The sequence below is a fragment of the Ochotona curzoniae genome, unplaced genomic scaffold (genome assembly GCF_017591425.1).
Source record: "Ochotona curzoniae isolate NIBS_2020 unplaced genomic scaffold, NIBS_Ocur_1.0 contig_2294, whole genome shotgun sequence".
NCBI classification, from domain to species: domain Eukaryota; kingdom Metazoa; phylum Chordata; class Mammalia; order Lagomorpha; family Ochotonidae; genus Ochotona; species Ochotona curzoniae.
This window is the reverse complement of record NW_024465405.1, coordinates 985,056-1,007,223: the sequence shown is the minus strand read 5'-3', so window position 1 is coordinate 1,007,223 and position 22,168 is coordinate 985,056. Positions and strand designations below refer to the sequence as shown.

The following is a 22,168-nucleotide window of genomic DNA, read 5'->3' as shown; positions in this document are numbered from 1 at the left end:
TTGGGAAACCCCAATGGAGATGCAGGCTCCTGGCTTCAGCTTAACCCATCTATGGCTATTAGTATTTGAGAGAAAGCCAACAAGATTCATATCCTCTCTTTCTCTCTCATGCCAGCAAGATTCATATTCATTCTCATTCTCATTCTCTCTCTCTCTCTCTCTCTCTCTCTCTCTCTCTCTCTCTCTGCTTTTCAAATCAATCTTCCTTTTAAAATATAGCCTGAATTTAGAAAAGAGGTTGGGGGCCCAGTTCAGTAGCCTAACAGCTGAAGTCCTCACCTTGAACACAACGGGCTCCCATATGGGCACCAGTTCTGATCCAAGCAGCCCCATTTCCATTCCAGCTCCCAGCTTGTGGCCTGGGAAAGCAGTCGAGAATGGCCCAAAGCCTTGGGACTCTGCACCCGTGTGGGAGACCTGGAAGAGGCCCCTGACTTCAGATTAGAACAGCTCCATCTGTGGCAGCCTCTTGGGAGTGAAGCAATGGACAGAAGATCTTCCTCTCTGTCTCTCCTCTCTGTACATCTGACTTGCCAATAAAAATAAAATAAACTCTTAAAAAAACAAAGAAATAAAACTTGTTGGGAAGGGTGGGGGGAATGGGGATAGAGGAAGATTGGTTAGCAGCTAACCGAGGAAATACGGTGGTGTGGCAGGTTAAACCATCCCTTCACACTTTAATCCATATCAGAGTACCAGTTGCTCTGCTTCTGGTCCATATCCCTGCTAATGCACCCTGAGGAGTGGAAATACCTGATCTCTGGGAGATCCAGATGGAACTGCAGGCTCCTAGCTACGGCAGCCATTTGGGGAGTAAACTAACACATGGAAGATCTCTTTCCATCTCTCTGTCACTCTTGAAAATACATTTTTAAAAACAGAAGATCAATTCAACAGAATAGAAACACCAGAAGGGAGCCCACACATGTATAGTCAACTAATCTTTGACAAGAAAACTGAAAACAATCCAGGCAAAAATCCTGGTCTCTTTAACAAATGCTGTTGAGACAACTGGATAGCAGCTTGCAGAATTAAGAAGCAAGACCCACACCTGTCACATTATACCAAAATTCGCTCTAAAAGGATCAAGGACCTAAATCTATACTCAGAAACCATCAAACTATTAAAGGAAAATATAGAAATCACACTCCAAGATAGGAACAGGGAAAGACTTCTTACAAAAGACCCCAAAAGTAAAGGCAATCAAAGCCAAAATGAACAAATGGGACTACATCAAACTAAAAAGCTTCTATACAGCAAAGGAAACAATTAACAAAGAAGCAACCACAAGAATGGGAGAAATTTTTTGCACATTGCATAAGTGATAATGGACTAATATCCAGGATTTAAAAAGAATTTCAGAAATCCAGGGACAGAAAAAAAAAACCTGTAACAAAATGAGCAAAGGAAATGAACAGGCATTTTTCAAAAGAACAGATTCAAACGGCTAACAGATAAAAAGATGCTCAGGTTCCTTAACCATCAGACAGATACAAATGAAAATCTCTGTTGAGGTACCACCCAACTCCAGTGAGACTGGCCTACATTCAACTCAACTAACAACATCTGCTGGCGTGGATGTGGGGAGAAAGGCACCCTCCTTCATTGCTGGTGGGAGTACAGGCTAGTACAACCACTGTGTAAATCAGTACGGAGAATGCTTGGAGAATTGCAAATAAACCTGCCATATGACCCAGCTATATCACTCCTAGGAATATACCCAATAGAAGTGAAATCTGCATATAAGAAGGGGATCTGTAACTATATTTGCAGCAGCACAATCTACAACAGCAAAGACATGGAAACAATCCAGATGTGCATCGAAAGAAGAGTGGTTAAACAAACTGTGGTACATCTCCTCCATGGAATATTATTCAGCCATTAAGAAGAATGAAATTATACAATTTACAGCCAGGTGGTTCCAACTAGAGAGCATTATGCTTAGTGAAATGAGTCAACCACAAAAGAACAAATACTATACGTTCTCTCTTATGTAAGGAAAGCAGCACAGAAAGTGTAACTTCAATAATCCGATCCATACTGGTTTTTTTTTGTTTGTTTGTCTGTTTGGCTGTATTCCATGTGTTTTGCTGTTTTTTATTTCAGTTTTATTTATTCCAAAAAATTTCTTTTCTATTGTCCAATTCATCACTGTCTCATGGATTACACGGTGGCACCATTTTCCCCAAGAGATCTTTGTGTTTCCTTTTTGTCACTCATGTGTTGGTTATTCAGGGGTGTATTTTTTCACAGTGCTGTAATTTGTTGTTCATGTTGTTGTAGCTGTTCTAACTCACACCAGTTATCGACTTTGTTTCATGGCTTCTCAATTACGGAAATGTATAGTGATGGAGTACTGGGGTCTACCACATGCAGATGTGGGGGAACAATGGAACATGCATTCCTGCTTTCAGACGAAAGATGGATTCCCAATGAAACTTTGGGAAATGTGTGGACAACGGGATGCTGGACTGGCTGACACTGTCTGTACCAACAATGTTGGGGTACACTAAAATAAGAGACTGATAGAATTATGATTCCTTATGAAGGACAACACCATTGTAGTAAAATGTGGAAAATCTGTCAGGCGATGGGAGTTTGGGGGGCAATCCCAGATTATAAGAAATTGTTCCAGGGCCCGGCGCGGTGGTGCAGTGGTTAAGGTCCTCGCCTTGCATGCCCGGGATCCCATATAGGCGCCAGTTCTAATCCCGGCAGCCCCACTTCCCATCCAGCTCCCTGCCTGTGGCCCAGGAAAGCAGTCGAGGATGGCCCAAAGCTTTGGGACCCTGCACCCGCGTGGGAGACCCGGAAGAGGCTCCTGGCTTTGGATCGGCATATCATCAGCCGTTGTGCTCACTTGGGGAGTGAATCATGGGACGGAAGATCTTCCTCTCTGTCTCTCCTCTCTGTATATCCACCTTTCCAATAAAAAAATAATAAAAATAAATCCTTAAAAAATAATAAAAATAAATCTTAAAAAAAAAAGAAATTGTTCCACATAATTCAAATTTAAAAAGTTAAAAAAATAAAATTTTACATAAATTTTTTAAAAACAAGTAGTAAATTCTACAGCACAGTGAGGTGACTATAGTTCACAATACATTATATTTATTGTATAAATAACTGGTAGAAAGGAACTAGTAAGCTCAAAACATAAAGAAAAGGAAATAGGAAATTAACTCCCTGATTTGATCAGGCAACTAATTAACAGGTACACAGTTTCTCCTGTGATGAAAACATTCCGGAACTAGACAGAGGTGGCGGTTGTACAGCACGACACTCTGCTACACCGTGCTTTAAGAGACACCTAGGATGCGGGCTGCACAGGAAGATGTTCACCTGGCTCACAATTGGCTGGGAGTCCAACACCAGGTGACCACAGCTGGTGCTCTCTTATGAAAGTCACATGGCAGATGACATCACGTCATGGTAGGAGCACGCACAAAAGGGCCTAATAGCAAGAGCAGTAGATTCAGCAGAGATATCAGGTTGGCTTAGGACCACACGCTCTCCTGGGACCTCCAGTAAGACTAGAAACAGCCCTGGAGATGGAGAACTTCCTCCAGAATAGCAGCAAGCCCTCTTGGAAGATCCAATCACCCTTCTTAAAGGCCCCGCTACCTCAACACTGCTACACTGGGCAATCAAGCCTCAACACCAGTTTTGCCTTGTCCCGTTACTAAGTATAGCCCACATATATTTTGCATATATAATTCTGTAAATTCTCAATGTTCAATATAAAAAGACCACAATCTAGAAACAAGTTAAAGACCTGTTACAAGACTTATGCAGGCAGACTTCTAATTCCAGACGGAATCTCTGCCACTGGAAACGTGCCGCACTCTACAATGTCCTCAAAATAGTCCCCTTGTAACAACTGGCAAAATCTTTTTATCTTTTCTTCTGAAGTTGCAATTAACAAGGAGATACATGGGGGCAAGGCAGAGAATACAACACAGGACACTACACTCTTTGATAAAACTCAAACCCTAACAATTACTTCAGGAAGATTTGGCAGAGACAGCACTTGTCAAAATGCAAGAATAAAAAGGTATATATTAAAAGCACTGCAGGAAAAAAATGACATAAATTTAACAGTAAGAACTGGCTAAAATTCAATGAAATCTGACTGAAACCTCAGCTCTCAACTGCTTTGAGATACAAAGATGAAAGTAAGTCTAATGAGGCCTGGTGCAATGGCTCAACTGGCTAATCCTCCCTTGCAACCATCAGGATCCCATGTAGCAGCAAGTTTGTCTCCCAGCTGCTCCACTTCCCATCCAGCTTCCTGCCAGTGGTCTGGAAAAGCAGCAGAGGATGGCCCAAAGCCTTAGGACCCTGCAGCAGCGTGAAAGACCCAGAAGAAGCCCCTGCTCCTGGCTTCAGATTGGATCGGCTCCAGTGGTTGTGGCCATTTGGGGAGTGAACCAGTAGACAGATCTTTCTCTCTGCCTCTCCTTCTCTCTGTAAATGTGTCTTTCAAATAAAGATAAATAAAATCTTTTTTAAAAAAAAAAAAGTAAGTGCAGGACCTGGCAACGTGACCTAGCAGCTAAAGTTCTTGCCTTGAACATGCCCTGGGATCCCATATGGGCACTGGTTCTAATCCCGGCAGCTCCACTTCCCATCCAGCTCCCTGATTGTGTGCTCTGGGACCCTGCACCCGTGTGAGAGACCTGGAGGAGGTTCCTGGCTCCTGGCTCCGATCGGCACAGCACTGGCCATTGCGCTCACTTGGAGAGTGAATCATCAGACGGAAGATCTTCTTCTCTGTCTCTTCTCCTCTCTGTGTATCTGACTTTGTAATAAAAATAATAAATCTTTTTTTTAAAAAAGTAAGTGCAATAGAAGACTTGCCCTGTCAAGAGCCAGTTCAATGCAAGGTCAACACTATCTTCACCAACCACAAGTTAGAAGAGGTCTGGGCTCCAAACCACCACACTATTGTGTGTGCATTTGCTCCATGACAATACAAGACCACACAACGATTCTGATTTGCACTTCCCTGACACCAAGTGGTACTGAACATTTTTTTTTTATATTTGTTGCCCATCTGCATTTTTTCTTTGGAGAACTGCATACTGAGTGCCTTGCCCATTTCTTAACTGGATCGGTTGGTTTTGTATTGTTGAATTTTTAGTTTGCTGGTATATTCTGGATATTAATCTTTGGTTGGATAAGTAGCTTTCAAATGTTTTTCCCATTCTGTTAGATGCCTCTTTCTTTTTATCACTTGTGTTCTTTGCTGTGCAAAAGCTTCTGAATTTGGTATAACCCATTTGTCTAGTTTTGGTTTTTTTGGGTTTTTTTTTCTTTTTTGACCTGTGCTTAGGGGTCTTATCCAAGATCAACAACACCAATGTCCTGAAGTGAATGAATGCTTCCCTACATTTTCTTCTAGATTTTCTTGTCTCATGTCTTAATTTGGGTCACCGATCCATCTTGAGTGGATTTTTTATATGGTAGGTGGTAGGGAATCTAATTTTATTCTTCTAGTTTTATCAACACTGTTTATTGTAAAGATTATCCTAGCTCCAATGTATGATCTTAGAACTTTTGCCAGAATCAGCTGACTATATATGCATGGATTAATTTCTGGGTCTTTTAATCTTTCCCCCTTGTCTGTATATCATTTTCCACGACAATACCATGCTTTTTTTTATTACTATAGCTTTGTAACATGCTTTTAATCAGGTATTAAGATATTTCCACCTTGATTTTTGGTTTTCTTTCTATTTTCCATACGATAGCTCTAGTTATTCTGGATCTTTTGTGATTCCATATGAATTTGGGGTTTTTTCCTAACTCTCTAAAGACTGTCATTTCCTAATTATTTTATTCGTGTGTATACTGCTATTGTGAATGGGATTTCTTTCTTGATTTCTCTTTTGGCAAGTTTATTATTGACTTGCAGAAAAGCTACGGGGTTGTATATTAATTTTATACCCTGCAAGCTTATTAAATTGGTTTATCAGATCCAAAAAGAGAAAAAGACCACACAATGAGCCTCCAGCTGAAGCTGCATCCTGGCTGCCTGAGGGGTGGGATAAGTTCTGGATATGGCAAGATGATGTTGACGCCTCTGCAAGGAATTTTATGAAAACAACATTTAAGACTTTTTACACAATAAAAAATACAACTACAGGTACAGGGCAGAATTAAAAATACTACAGTAGGGCCAGCGCAGTGGCCTAGCAGCAAAAGGCCTTGCCTTGAGTTCGCCGGGATCCCATATGGGCACCGGTTCTAATCCCAGCAGCTCCACTTCCCATCCAGCTCCCTGCCTGTGGCCTGGGAAAGCAGTGAGGACAGCCCAAAGCCTTGGGACCCTGCACCTGCACGGGAGACCCAGAAGAAGCTCCTGGCTTCAAATCGGCTCAGCACAAGCCATTGCAACCACTTGGGGAGTGAAGTGCAGATGAAAGATCATTCTCTCTGTCTCTCCTCTCTGTATATCTGACTTTCCAAATATAATAAATCTTTTTAAATGTACATAATAAATAAATATATAAAAGAACATACAAAAGAGTTACACTAAAACCAGACATCAGAAACACTCCACAATGAAGTTCAGTCTCCCTTTTTGAGACCAACGTCAGGGCATAAAAAGGCAAGCCACCCTTTACAACATCAGCATTCACTATCACGGTACTCAAGCCCCATGTGCTCTGTTTCCAATTCAGCTTCCTGCTACCACCCAGATGGGTACACAAAATGGAGTTCTTAGTTCCTGACTTCAGCCCAGCCAAGCGTGGCTGCTGAGGCCACTTAGAGAACAAGCCAGGAAACAGAAGGCTTCTTGTGCTCAGCCAAGTACAGGCCTCTCTCCCATCCCCACACGCTGCAATCCACTGTGGTCTCTTCCTCAGACACTTCCCACTCCTTATCAAGATGACCAATTCCCACTGGGACTACAGGTGCATCTGAATGTTTACTGTATTCTTGGAAGCCTTTTATACTCTGCATGCTCTCTTGCGATCTTGCACAATATTCTACTCTCCCTCTTATGGTTCCTTTTCTACTCTCCCAGCTTAGCTTTACACATAAGCTACCTTTATAGAAGTAAGAATAATGGAAAAGGAAGAACTAGAACAAAAAAGGAAAACCTGAATATTAACTGTTTGACCTTGATGAAGCCAAATGCTAAATTTCTTAAGCTGCAAGGTTCCAAATACACCAAATGGAAAAATTACCAAATCCATACTAGCTCTTTTGTTCTTTTAAGATTATTGTGTTTATTTGAAAGTCAGAATTACATGGCAGGACAAAAAGAGAGTTCTTCCATCCACTGGTTCACTCCCCAGATGGCTGCAATGTCCAAGGCGGAGCCAGGGCGAAGCCAGGAGCCTCTTCCAAGCAGCATGGGTAGCAGGGTTTCAAACACTTGGACACCTTAGCTGATTTTCCTAGGCCACTGGCAGGAAGCTGGGTTGGCAGTGAAACAGCTGGGGCACAAATCGAACCCCCGAAGGGGAGTCAGCATGTAGACAGCAGCTCTACCCACTGGATCGCAACACTGGCCCCGGACAAGTTATCTTAGTGTGTGTGTGCGCGCAGGGGTAAGACAGCGAGTGTGGGAGACAATCAGCTGCACAAATGCAGAGGAGTAATAATAAAGGACAAGAAAATAGTAGTTATCACAACAGTATTAGTTAGCATTAATTATAGAAATTAGAGAAGTTACGAATATGTTAAGACAAGAAATGGAAATAGGAAAAAGATCAAATTTAATCATCTAGAGATACAAACTATGATATCTTGTTGCCAGCCGCATCTGTATGCACTGGCCACATGCCGTACCCAAAATGGCGCCGGCCGGAGAAGCCACACCTTGGTGCCTGGTGGAGAGTCACGTAGCTTTCGCGGTACTGCGCAGGCGCCTAGCGCATGCGCAGTGAGCTGCGGCATGGCCGGCGCATGAACACTGGGGACTGACGAATCCGGTCACCCAGGACCCTGCGTGATCATGACGCCGACCTATCATCGGTGGAGGCGGGGCCAGTCAGCACATAAGAGCAGACAGCCTGCCGGGGTCGGAGCCCTTTCCTCTTCCTCATCTTGGTGTGCACAATAAAGACTACCGCAGAAGACTTCACTCACTTCTGCCTCTTATCGCTGGACGATAAGACACGTGGGCGTGACAATATCTGAACTGAAAAATACATCAGATGGAACTAATAAACAGATTAGACATTGTGGAAGGAAAAAAAATAGTGAACTTGAACATACAACAGAACTTGCCCAAAATGAAACAAATTTTTAAAAAATGAACACAGAATACCAGGAAGCTATAAGGGATTTCAAGTAGTCTAATACACTTATATGTGCAACTAAGATCTACAAAAAAGAGGAGTACGGCAAGAAAAGATACTGGAAGAAATGATAGCCAACTTTTTTTCCAAATTTGATAAAACTATAAAACCATAAAAATAAGGAATTCAATGATACAATCACAAAAAAAAAAAAAACCTGCAGTGGATACAACAAATAAAGTTGATAAAATCAACTTAAAGAAAAAAATCTAAAGAAGCAGTCAGACCCTCCCAAAAAATGCATCAAATACAAAGAAACAGAGATAAGGATGTTAGCAGGTTTCTCGCCAAAAGCAAGTGACACAGAAGACAGTGGAACAACAATTTTGTAACATTAATGGAAAAATAAAAGTCTACAATTCTTTACACAACAAATAAACCTTTCAAAAACAAAGACAAAATAAAGTTTTCCAGGCAAAACACAAACATTTTTAGGCACGTGAAAGCTGAAGCAATCATCGGCAGTGTGATTATCACTCAAAGAAGATTCAGGACAGAAAGCAACAACAGGAGACACAGACGCGGATTCACAAAGGAATACAGAACACCAGGAAAAAGCAGCTATCTTCCTGGGTAAACACAAAGCCTCCATCCTCACAATTTAAAAGATAACTTTGTAAACAATAATAACAACATGCACTTAGGATGTTATATGTAGTTGGAATAAGGCTAGGGTATTTCAAAGCAATGAAGGAACATTAAGAGCAAAGACAGGGCCCGGAGCGGTAGATTAACAGCTAAAGCCCTCGCCTTGCATGCTCCAGTATCCCACATGGGCGCTAGTTCTAATCCCGGCAGCCCTGCTTCCCATCCAGCTCCCTGCTGTGGCCTGGGAAAGCAGTCCAGGATAGCCCAAAGCCTTGGGACCCTGCACCCACATGGGAGACCCAGAAGAAGCTCCTGGCTCCTAGCTTCAGATTGGCTCAGCTCCAGCTGTTGCTGCCACAAGATCTTCCTCTCTGTCTCTCTTCCCGTCTGTCTACCTGACTTTGCAATAAAAACAAAAACCTCTTAAAAAAATAAAAAGGAGCAAAGACAAACTAATAAATTCAGCAATCAAAATAAAATGTACAAATTTCACATAAGACACATACTAATCAAAGCACATTCAAAAAGAAATAGGTAACTTGAACAACCTAGTTTAAACTTCCTACAAAGAAAAATAAACCAGATGAATTCAGTGGTAAATTGCACTAAGATTTAAGAGAAAACAAATGCAATTCTATCAAAATTGTTCCAGAAAGTTGAAGGAAAGACAACATTTCCCAACTCATCCAAAATTCTAATACTGAAAATAAAGACATTATTAGTGGAAAAAATCTCAACCCAGCATCATTTAAAAATTTTAGAAAGTCAATCCTTATAATACATAAAAAGAGTAACACATCAGGAACAACTGGAAGTTATCCTACATTGTGGACTTAATTCTAACATTTATCCTAACACAATAAAACGATGTATGATCACCTCAGTCCACTCAAAGAGCATGTGACAAACCCAAGACTTTTTCCTGATTAAAAAATATCAAGGGCCTGGTGCGATAGCCTAGTGGCTCAAGTCCTCACCTTGAACGTGCTGGGATCCCATATGGGCACCAGTTCTAATCCCGGCAGCTCCACTTCCCATCCAGCTCCCTGCTTGTGGCCTGGGAAAGCAGTCAAGGATGGCCCAAAGCCTTGGGACCCTGTACTTGTGTGGGAGACCCGGAAGAAGTTCCTGGATCCTAGCCTCGGATCAGCACAGCACCGGCCGTTGCGCTCACTTGGGGAGTGAATCATCGGATGGAAGATCTTCCTCTCTGTCTCTCCTCCTCTCTGTATATCTGACTTTGTAATAAGAAATAAATAAATCTTTTTTTAAATATCAAGGATCCAGTAACAGAAGAAGACTTCCTCATGATAAAAGCGTATACAGAAGGCGCACGGCTATCTCCACATCCGAAGGCTGTGACAACCAGCACGACCGTAAACTAAACTCGCTCCCGGGATGACGTCAGGTCCCTGCGTCGCCCAGCCGTCGGTGCCCTCGCTGGTGAGCAGGAAGACAGAAACTCCCCAAAACTGAACGCTTCCTCCCAAGATCAGGAACAAGACAAACCCATCCACTTCCATGCTTCTACTCACAATGGAGTAACTAGTCAGTGCAATAAGGTAAGAAAAAGAAATAAAATAACAGGAAGGAAGAAATAAAACCTAATAATCACAGAGCACAATCTTTATATGGGGAAAAAATTAAAAACTACAAAAACTACTAATTAAGTTATCCAGATTGACAGAGGTCAATGTACACAAATCATAGTTCTACAGATCAAGAACAAATAATCAGAAATACACATTTAAGAAATATTGCAATAATATCCAGAAACATTAAACACACTTAGGAATAACTATGACAAAAGATTACAACATTTGTCTCTAAAATATCAGTGAGACAAGTGAAGAGGATCTCTAAACAAACGGAAAACATGGTGTGCTCATGGGTTAACAGACTCAACATTGCTAAGAGTGTGATCTTCCCCAAGTAATCTATAGGTGCAACAGTTTCAATCCAATCCTAAGCAGACCTTACGGGAAGACAACAAAACCAATTCTAAAATAAATACAGAGGGCACGGCGCGGTGGCGCAAGTGGTTAAGTCCTCGCCTTGCATGCCTGGGATCCCATATGGGTGCCAGTTCTAATCCCGGCGGCCCCACTTCCCATCCAGCTCCCTGCCTGTGGCCCAGGAAAGCAGTCGAGGATGGCCCAAAGCCTTGGGACCCTGCACCCGTGTGGGACACCCGGAAGAGGCTCCTGGCTTTGGATTGGCATAGCATCAGCCGTTGCGCTCACTTGGGGAGTGAATCATCGGACAGAAGATCTTCCTCTCTGTCTCTCCTCTCTGTATATCCGCCTTTCCAATGAAAATAAAAAATAAATCTTTTAAAAAATAAATAAAATAAAATAAATACGGAAACGAAAGACTTAAAGAGTCAAAGGCAACTTTAAAAACAACAGAAAAATTGGAGAACTTCTAATACCTGATTTCAACTAACATAAGCTACGATTACCAAGTTGGTGTTGTGCTGACATCAAGAGATCGCACGGACAGTACAAAAACACAAGAGCCCAGAAATATAACCACCTTCATATTCATGGAGTACCAATCTAAACATAAAGGCAGGTTAGCGAAGTCATCTTTTTAACAAACAGTGTTAGAACAACTATATTGAATATTTTTTTTAATGAACTTGGATCCCCATCTTCCACCATCTAAAACAGAACAATCAACTCAACCTGGACCACAGATCTAAACAGAAAACCAGAATATAGAATGTAACATGAGTTAGGGAAAGATTTCTTAAAGCCACAAAGGCTTTCTAAAAATTTATAAATTGGACTTCGGTTAGATTAGAAACCTAAGCAGCAGGTACAGTAGTCCAGCTCAGCCAGCTGCTTGGGATTCCTGCATTCCACAACAGAATGCCTGATCCAACTCCTCAGGACTCAGACAAGCACTGCACATCTGCTCCATTTACCAAGTCTAAGGAGAGAATGAAACAACTCACGGAACGACTCATCAGAGGAGTTCTAAAGAAGCACCCAACAACAGACTTCTTCAGTCCACATTACATAATTTCCTGCCTCCTGTTCAGGTATTGCAGGTGCAATAGTTACTTTCCCTGCTTTGAAGGATTCTCTGACCCCCAGGAACAGGTCACTTCCTGCTTTAGCAGCCTACTTCATTACTTGTCTTCCTCATCTCTCCTGTGATATTTATGCTGCCATTTTCATATCCATATACAGTAAGATACAAATACTGCAATCAGAAATGAGTTTAGGGAGACAACATGAGGCAGCAGGTTGTAGCATCAAGACAGACACGGATCCACACTTTGTTCCTAACACTTGTAAAATAAGGCTTACGTAAGTCTCTGGCTTCAAAATCTTTTGTGGTAAGAGTTAAATCATTGACATTATAAGATCTACCCAGACACAAGGCCTTCTCCCGCGTGGTATCATGAGACTTTCTCACTGTGCTTTGCACCCATGGAAGGCCCTCCCTGCCAGTGCAAATCCTGCCGCTTGTCAGTATGTTATTCATACCTGAATTATATTGGGGGTCAAGAAAGGAATCAAAAGAAGTTGGACTGGGACAGAAGATGGTAACTGAGAGAAGGCCCCACTCCAAGAGCACAGGAGCCCCCCTGGGACAGAGGGGCTGGTGGGTGGAGAGGCCAGCGCCATCTCTGTCCCAGGGTCATCTCCCCACTCTCCTGTAGAACAGGAGCCCCCCTGGGACAGAGGGGCTGGCGGGTGGAGAGGCCAGCGCCATCTCTGTCCCAGGGTCATCTCCCCACTCTCCTGTAGAACAGGAGCCCCCCTGGGGACAGAGGGGCTGGCACAGTCTCCACCCCAGTGTCATCTCCAGCCCCAGCCAGCCCTCCTGCCCAAGGCGGCAGCGCTGACTCCAAGGAACCTGAATCCCACAGCTGCTGCGCTGGAGCCTGAGGGGGTCTCCTGCAGGAGCCACAGAGCATCTTTGGACAGTACTGAAAAGGGACCCATCCTATACAGAAAACCTCCTGCAGTCACCTGTCACCACCATCACGCTCAGTGTCCTCAAACTGCAGAGAGTCTGCCTCTGTCAGCTTTGATGGATGCAGGGAGACCACCAGGAGAGCAAGTTCAGACATTTTTGATACAAAAATGGTCACAAAAGGCTGATGATGGTGTGAAATACTCCCACAATATAAAGAGCAACAATAACAATTTTCCATTCCAGGTTCAGAAAAAATAAACTTTCAGTTAAATGGTGATTCAATGACATTGTTGGTTTGCACAACAAATTAGCAAGCCAACTTTTTACATGTCAGTTATGTGTGCCACCAACTCTAGAAAACAGTCTGTACGTGGGGCCGGTGCCATGGCTCAGCAGGCTAATCCTCTCCCTTCGAGTGCTAGCATCTCATATGGGCACCATTTCCTGTCCTGGCTGCTCCACTTCCGAACCATTTCCCTGCTTGTGGCCTGGGAAAGCAGCTAAGAAAGCTCAAGTCTTTGGGACCCTGCACCTATACAGAAACCTCAGAGGAAGCTCCTGGCTTCAAATCAGCTCAGCTCAAGCTATTGTGGCCATTTTGGGAATAAACCAATGGATGGAAGATGTCTTTCTCTCCCCCCACCCCCACCCCCACCCCCCGTAAATCTCCCTTTCAAATAACAATTAAAAAAAAATAGTAAATTTGGTCCTGGCACAGTAGCCTAGTGGAGTCCACATCTTACATGCATCCAGATCCCATATGGGTGCCTGCTTGTATCCCAGCTGCTCTACTTCCCTTCCAGCTTCCAGCCCAAGGCCTGGGAAAGCAATCAAGGAGGGCCCAAAACCTTAGAACCCTGCACCTGTGTGAAAGATCTGGAGGAGGCTCCTGGCTTCGGTTCAGCTCAGCTCCGGCCACTGCAGCCACTTGAGGAGTGAACCAGCAGATGGAAGATCTTTTTCTCTGTATCTCCTTCTCTCTTTAATCTGACTTTCCAATAAAAATAAATCTTAAAAAAAAAAACAGTAAGTTTGACCAAGGTCAAATTGGGTGAAAAAGATTCATCATCTGCTGAGTTCACAGCAAAACTGCCAGCAGTTCTGGAAGATATTTTCAAAGAACAGTAAAATGTCCAACTTTACTCCAGGAGCCTGACTGGAGGCAGCTCTTGGCAAGTTCACAGCTGCCCAGGAAAGCTAACACACAGGCTCTGAACGGAGCAGGATACGAGGCCGGCAAACAAGGCTGCTGCCTGTCAACGGCACGGCCACCGAGATGCACCACGTGGGTGTGTGGTCTGCAGGAAAGCACCAGCGGGCCTACGCTCTGAGTGGCAACTCAGGAGGCGTGGTGCCAACGGTGAAGGTGTGGTCTGTGGGACCTTCCCGCCAACACAGCTGCCAGCCTCAAAGTGCCGCCCTGCTCGCTTACTGACGGGACTGCCTTACCGGGGCCTTGTCCCAGCGCACTCAGTGTTTCAGATGGACCCGCTGCATCAGGAACAATCTTTCACTGCCTTTCACGTGTTTGGGAACTACTTAATCACCACACGCATCTTATTCCTGTACGAAAGTTGTGTTTGGTCACTGAATGAAGTGCTGACAGAAATGGGAAGACACTCAAATCTCTTTGCTCAAAAGGACAAAAAAAAAATTAAAAAAAAAAACCATAAAACTGAAGCCAATACAATGGCTCACAGCAAATCAGATAAAATACAGCAAACTAGGAATGAGACAAGAGAATGACAGGCAGGACAAAGTGATTTTGAACAGGTCTCTGAAGTGACTGGAAAACAAGTGGGGAGACTGGAGAAAGAACTGAGGGAAGGACTTCAGAACTGTTATCAAGTATTTGGAATCATTAGGACGAACACAGCAACAGCTGATAACGCGCTAGAGGCGCGCCCGCTGACGCTCCTGCCTCACAAACACTCCTGCCTCGCAACACAACCGCTCCTGCTAAGATCTCAGGAGTTTGTTTCACTGAGGCTGAATTCCACAGCAGAATCATTTAAAACCGTCTTTAAAAAAAAAAAAAAGTACTATATATTTTGGGCATCACATGTGTAATCTCTTGCTCAACTGGACACTATTTTGTCTTAAACATTTGACCTAAAAAAGGGCACACGGCAAAGCCAGAGAATTGTACAATATTTTTGTTAGTGTTCTGCAGTACGTTTCACCCTCGTTATAAAGCAAATGTTTCACGCAGTGTCCACTTCAAAGTTTCATGTACAGAAGTTTATTCTTTTTCAACAATATTTTTGAGATAACATTTTATGTCAGATTTAATGACTCTGCTAAACAGAGTTCAACAAATAAAACGTAATAAGGCCATAGTCCAGTGGAGAACCAGGCAAGGATTATAAATAATTCAAATGAAAAGATGTTCAACTTCACTCAGACAAACTTTACTACAGTCATAAAGCCATCGATACTACAGCAGTATTAACTGGACGTCCTCAGTTCCAACCACTGAGCAGCAAATAACAGAATTTCAGCCTTTCTTATTATAACTGAATAATATCATATGTGTGTTGGTTCTAGTCCTGACTGCTCCACTTCCAATCCAGCCTCTTGCTAATAGCCTGGGACAGCAGAGGAAGATGGCCCGAGCACTTGGGGGACCTGGGTGTGGCCACCTGGGGAAGGAACCAATGAATAAAACATATCAATCTCATTCTCAGAAGCACAAATCTTTTCCTCAAAATCAACCAGCCTGAAAAGGATGATGCACTAGGATACTTGGTTCTGATATTTTTTCACTGGATTTTCAACAGAATTTCAAGGAAAGCTAAGAATATGTGCTATGAACAAATACACGCACTAAAAAAGGCATTAGATACAAAACAGGACAGTCCACATCTGAACACAAAAGGGAAAGACTTCCCAGCTGCAGAGCAGGTGCCCGAAACCCAGGACGTTCAAGAGTTGAGGTGCGCAGCCTTCTCGGCAGTGAAACTCCTGAAGACAAAGACGCCTCAGACGCCCTGAGCACACACTGCTCCCCGGGACACGGCTCCTGTGTTCCACCTGCAGCTGCCAATCACAAGCAAGCGGCAGCAGCAAAGGCCCAGGAGGTGGTCCCAGAGACCCCAACTCATTGCCTGTCTGTTGTCTGGCAAGTCTCTGACACGCGTGCGTGCTCGGGGTCTAATCTATGGCAGAACACGGTGACAGTGAAGGCCTCTCCCGTGTGGGGCCAAAGACCAGGGAGGAGCGAACCGCCAAATGGAAAATCTTTTTCTCTGTCTTTCCTTCTCTCTGTAAATTTGTCCCAAGGCTTTGTGCCATCCTCTATTGCTTCCCCAGGCCATAAGCAGAGAGCTGGATGGGAAATGGAGCAACCAGGACATGAACAAACATCCAGATGGGATACCAGCACTTTCAGGTGGAAGATTGGCCAGTTGAGTATTGTGCTGAGCCTGTGGTTAGATTTTTTTCCCAAGATTTATTTATTTATATTGGAAAGTCAGATATAAAGAGAGGAGGAGAGACAGGAAGAGCTTCTGTCCATTGAATTACTCCCCAAGTGGCCGCAACAGCCAGAGCTGAGCCAATCCGAAGCCAGGAACCAGGAGCCTCCTCCAGATCTCCCATACAGGTACAGGGTCCCAAGGCTTTGGGCCTTCCTCCACTGCTTTTCCCACAAGCAGGAAGCTGGGTGGGAAGTAGAGCAGCTGGGATATGAACCAGCATCCATACGGGATCTGGGTGCATGCAAGATGACAACTTCAGCCACTAGGCTACCACGCTAGACCCCCCCCCATGGTCAGTTTTTTAAACACAATTTTTAAATGGAGAAAAAGAGGCAAAGTCACAGAAAGTAGCACGCTAGTTTTCACACTGATAAGAACACACTTAAAATCAACTAAATCCTAATGACCAAGTCCAATCCCTAACTCCTTCTCTACAAAAAAACAAAGACGCATCTCGCTAGCAGGACAGGGAAGGGTCTCCAACTGCAATATAAACCAACATGAGGGAACACACTAGAGAAGCATGGGCTCAGAAACCAACAGGCACTGAGCAACAGGACCACAAACCGAGTGACACAAGCACAAGCCAACTCTTCCTCCCTATGCAACATGCAGCCCGTGTTCCCAAGAAAAACCCCAGAGGCTTCCCTCCCTCAGAGGGTAAAGAACTCCTCCTTCTGCCCCACGAGCCCCTGCCCCATCCTGACTCCATCACTCCCTCCACCTCCCGGATCAAGTCCCTGGCCCGCTCTCCGGACCCTGCTTCTGGCTCTCACTGGCACACTTCCTTTCCAACGTCACTGCCATGGCTCCCCTAAGACACGGACCGTCCAGAGTTTTACAATCACATGATTATCTGAACGTCACCTGCTGAGAACAAGGACCCGCCCCATCTCCAACGCCAACCACAGCACCTGGCACCAAGTAGACACTCACACAGCTGTTGAACAAATGAATAAACAAATCACAACCCTACAAAAGTTTAAAAACAAAAATCCTCAAGAAGTCCCCTATTATTGAAAGCAACTGAATCTAAAATCCTTATTAAACTATGAAGGAAAAAAGAAAATAGTCGATGCAGATGTCTCGCCAGCTCGTCCCAGCTCTTCTTTCTGTTGAGTGGAGTAGACTTGGCCATACACGCAGGTGCACAGCCCAAACACCAAGCAGTTGCTAGCCACTCAGCGACTACTGTGTGCGCCATTTCCCCACAGAAACTGCCACAAGGGAAGCATCTGGAAACGCCAAAAACACAAAGGGCAACCTTTCACAAGACATTTCAAAGGATGAAGCAGCAACTAATCTCCAACGACACTACTTCATCTAAACCTGAGAACAACTACAGAAGCAAAAGGAAATGCCAAACAGCGACGCCTCCTTTTCTTCTTCTTGAGAAATCTGTTCCCAGTGTTTGCAAGAACTCAACGCATCCTGGAGCTTTAAAGAGGACTTCAGGAGTCCAAACCCTTGAGTTTAAAACATAAAGAAAGGAATCACTTAAGACACAACACGCTCTCACCGCCCCCATATAAACACAAACTGCCCCCATAGAACTAAGCAACTGAAAAATCCAGCACTGGGCGGGTTCGCCAAGCTGATCAACTGCAGTACTTCCTGTCTGCAGTCGCACAGTCTGCGCTTCAACAGGTGCCACTGTCTTCCTTTCCAAATTATACAGTAGATGTACGGTCTATATCTCTTTCAACTGCATGAACCACTGCAGGTGCTTGACGGACAGTCATGGACCTGACAGGAGCCACGGACGGGGCGAGGGGGGCAGAACCTTCAGCTTCGTCCTAAACAATGGCCTGCCCGCTGTAGCGCCTTCATCTCTGGGTCCCGCTCCGCTCCAGGTGGGCAGCTCTGTTCCCACTGGGCTTACAGGTGTTCTCCCTGACACTGCCACACAATCAATGGAGGGAGAGTGTCCAGGGCCAAGGCTGTGGAGTTACCCAATGGAGGGTACAGGCAGCAGCTGCTCCTACTGCCTTCGGGGTTGTCAATGTCCCCTGAGATCCTCTCGGGGGTCGGGAAGATGGACAGAGCATCTGAGACAACACCCCCACCACCACCACCACACTCACGGCGGGCAGGCTCGCTCCCCGGAAGGGAGTCTCTCCTGGGGCAAAAGGGCCAGCCAAGCCGGCTGTGTGGCCGTGGTGCTGTCCAGCCTGGGCACCGCGTCTGGAACCAGGCGCCCCGGGGAACCCCAGCCTGGCGAGGCGGCCCCCGCGGCCCACACGTGCCTTGCTGGTGGCCAGGCGGACCTGCCCCGGGAACGTGGGGAGCCGGGGGTCGGCGGGTCCCCCTGGTGGGCGTGGGTGGGCCGGGGAGCGACCCCGAAGGCGCAGGAGCTCGCCGCCCCAGCCCCGGGGGCGCAGCCGGCGCCGCGGAGCCCCGAGGGCCAGCCTGCCACGCGGGTCCCGATCTGGACGAGCGACCGGGGTCGGGGGACGGGGCGGGGAGGGCCTCACCGTGCTTCCCGGGAGGCCGGCGCCGCTGCGGTCCCGCAGTTGCTAGGGAGAATGCTCTTCCGGGTCGCGGGCGCAGCGCTCGAGAGCGCCACGGCGGCCGGGTGGGGCCAAGAGCGAAAGCGCGACGGACTGAGTGCGCGGACGACCTGCGCCGGGCAGGAGCAACGCTGGGGCGCCCTGGCCTCGCCCCGACGCCCCGGACGGCCTGGCGTGGGTGCCTTTCCAGCCCCGGCCCTGGCCGCGTTTATACGATCAGGTCGGCACACTCGTCCCTTCCACTCAGCCCTCGTTGTTGGACACCTGCTCAGGGCCTAGCAGCATGGCAGCTCTGCCACTGCCGAGATGGGTGACTCAGGGCTGGTAGCCGAGCCTGGCGATGAGGGAAGCTCCCCAGACACCGAGGGAGAAGACTCAAAGCGGGAGGAAATAGTGTTTGAGGTCAGTGAGTTGACCCAGTTGGAGATAACCCATTAAAGTGCTATGTGGCCTGCCCAGAAAGGGACTCTGGGAGACACCAAGATTGTTAGAGGTGCACAAAGGGAAAGAAACCCTCACATAGCATCCGAATGTTCTAGCAAGGAGATGTAAGTGTGTCTTGTGAGGGATGCTGGCCGTTGTCAGCTGCTCTGCAGAACAAAGTGTTCAGGAGTGCTTATAGGAAATCCATGAGCAGTGGCATGTGAGTCAGCCGTGGCTGGGATCCATCACCACGGGTTGGGCCACGACAACTGGGGCAAGGAAAGAATTCACCAGAACAGTTAGCAGAGCAGAGCTGGACATCAGAACCCTGTAGGGAAGACATGGCTAGTGAGGATATAACCCACCCCACAGCCTGGCACAGCCTGGCACAGCCTGGCACACAGCACCTGCTGTGAAGTTCTGTCATTTGTTGGAGGGTGGACACAGTGCAGTTCCTCCTGGCTGGAATTCTAGGTGCTTCAGGAGAGGGAAGGTTATTACTGTTTGTGATGGGCATATTTTTAGAGAGCTGGAATTGTGGGTAAGCACTGCACATCCAGAGCCAAACAAGCACAGAAGGTTCCAGCAGATGTGCTTTGTCTGATGTTGGTCTCTGGCTGACAGATGACCAATTAACAATACAAAATCTCTCCAGAGATGCCCCCTCCAAGACTCAGAATCTGAAGAGAGGATCAGAACCACGTCACCCTGCTGGAGAAATGAGCTGTGAAATAAGCCATATATGCTTCCTCCACCAGAACTCTGGCACTGGGAGGGATTGTGTACGTGTCTTAGTCTGAGCTGCTATTACAAAATACCATACACAGAAGTGGACTTAAACAATAGCAGTTTAGTATATGTGCTACCGAAGCAAGCACTAAACAATAGCAATTTACAGCTCACAGGCAGGCTGGTGTCCAGGGTCAGGGTAGCAGGTCAACATCCACTTCCTGATTTTTGTCATATCTAGTTAGGGAGAGGCCAGCTCACTCTCTGGCTTCTAATGAAAGTACTAGTTCCACTGGGCCCAGGGCAATGCCTTGATTGGCTAATCTTCCACCTCCAAGCATCAGGAACCCTTATAGGCGCTGATTTGTGTCCCAGCGCTCCACTTCCCATCCAGCTCCCTGCTTGTGGCCCAAGAAAGCAGTAGAGGATGGCCCAAGCCTTGGACACTGCACCCAAATGGGAAACCCAAAAGAGGCTGCTGGCTCCTGGCTTCAGATCAGCTGAACTCTGGCCATTGAGTACATTTGGGGAGTGAACCAGCAGACAGATCTTTCTCTCTGTTTCTTTCTCTCCATAAAATCTGATCTTTCCAATAAAAACAAATTTTAAAATGCACATATGCATTAACAAAAAGAAAGAAAATGTTAGTCCCATTCATGAGTGGTTTCGCTATGACCCAGCCACACCTCTGACATTCAGCATCTGGGAAATGCATACTCAGGCCCTGTCCATCTGTTATGAAATCCAGGCTTTCCGGGAAAATTAGGGATGACAAAGCATTCCGTTCCCACCCTGACCTTGACTGTTCACCACTTTCATCCCTAACCCAACTTCTCCTGAACCAGCATCCATCCAGTTACTGGGCCGGACTGGGAGGAACCGGGCCAGACTGAGAGGAAGCACCCATGATTCCAACTTTGCTCATCACAACACTATCACTCAAAGGCTACTGTCCATGAGCGAGTCCTGTGGACTGTCTGTTCTGCCACCCAGTTCCACCAGGCCAATGACAGTGAAAGAAGTAACCATCAAGCAACTCAGGATCAACAGATGAAATTGCCACCTCTCAGGTGAGCCAAAGAGAAACGTGGGCGCGTGAAAATGTGTGTGAAAAACAGCCACTGCCAAGGGCCAGGCATGGTAGCCTAATAGCTAAAGTCTTCTCATTGAATGCACTGTGACCCCATATGGACGCCGGTTCCAATCCCAGCGGCCCCACTTCCCATCCAGTTCCCTGCTTGTGGCCTGAGAAAGCAGTTGAGGACAGCCCAAAGCCTTGGGAATCTGCACCCGCATGAGAGACCCAGAAGAGGCTCTGAGCTCCTGGCTTCAGATTGGCTCAGCTCTAGCTGTTGCGGCCACTTGGAGAGTAATTCAATGGACAGGAGATCTTTCTCTCTCCTCTTTTCTCTATATCTAACTTTCCAATAAAAATAAGCAATTCTTTAAAAAAAAAAAAAAAGGAGGAGGATGAGGGGGGATGGCCAACCAAATACTGCAAGACCCTCAAGGACATAAGATGGAATCCATTCAACAATGTGATTGAATTTCCTCTCACACACTAATGATGAGTTATGAAAGCCAAATGCAGACTTGAACACATTGCAAGAACCAAAGTGAAGGCCGAGGCCAGAAGCGGTGTCTCGGTGGCTAAATCCTCACCTTGAATGTGCCAGGATCCCTTATGAGTGCCAGTTCGTGTCCCAGTTGTTCCACCTCCCATTCCACTCCTTGCTTGTGGCCTGAGAAAGCAGTATAGGATGGCCCAAGTCTTTTGACCCTGCCCCCACATGGGAGACCCAGAGAAGCTCCTGGTTCCTGGCTTCAGATCAGCTTCACTATAGCCATTGTGACCACTTGGGCAGTAAACCAGCAGACAGAAAATCTCTCTGTCTCTCCTCTCTGTAAATCTGCCTTTCCAATAAAAAATAAATAAATATATATTTTTAAAAACTGAAGGCAAGTTTGCAGGCCACAGTGTGACGCTGACAGCCTGCACCCTTAGCTGCAGGATGCATTCACAGGCCAGAGCCTACTTGTCTCCCTTGTGGCCTGAGTGCTGTGGGTGGGCACACGGTTATGTTGTCATCAGATCTATTCTCAGCCTCAGCACTGCAAGCAGCCCCACCCTTGCCACGATTTCCATCTTCCCACCATTAAGTCTGATCTTTATTCTTGCCTCATTTTAAGC

General features: G+C 45.8%; 1 protein-coding gene across 1 annotated transcript in view; it reads right to left on the bottom strand.

Moving 5' to 3' along the window:
• DIS3L2 (DIS3 like 3'-5' exoribonuclease 2) overlaps positions 1 to 18,839 on the bottom strand; it is a 332,757-nt gene extending 313,918 nt beyond the window's left edge. Inside the window, exon 1 of the mRNA XM_040972300.1 lies at positions 18,790 to 18,839. The gene's annotated coding sequence lies outside the window, so the exon portion shown is untranslated. The remainder of the gene's footprint in view (positions 1 to 18,789) is intronic.
• Positions 18,840 to 22,168: the final 3,329 nt, after the last annotated feature.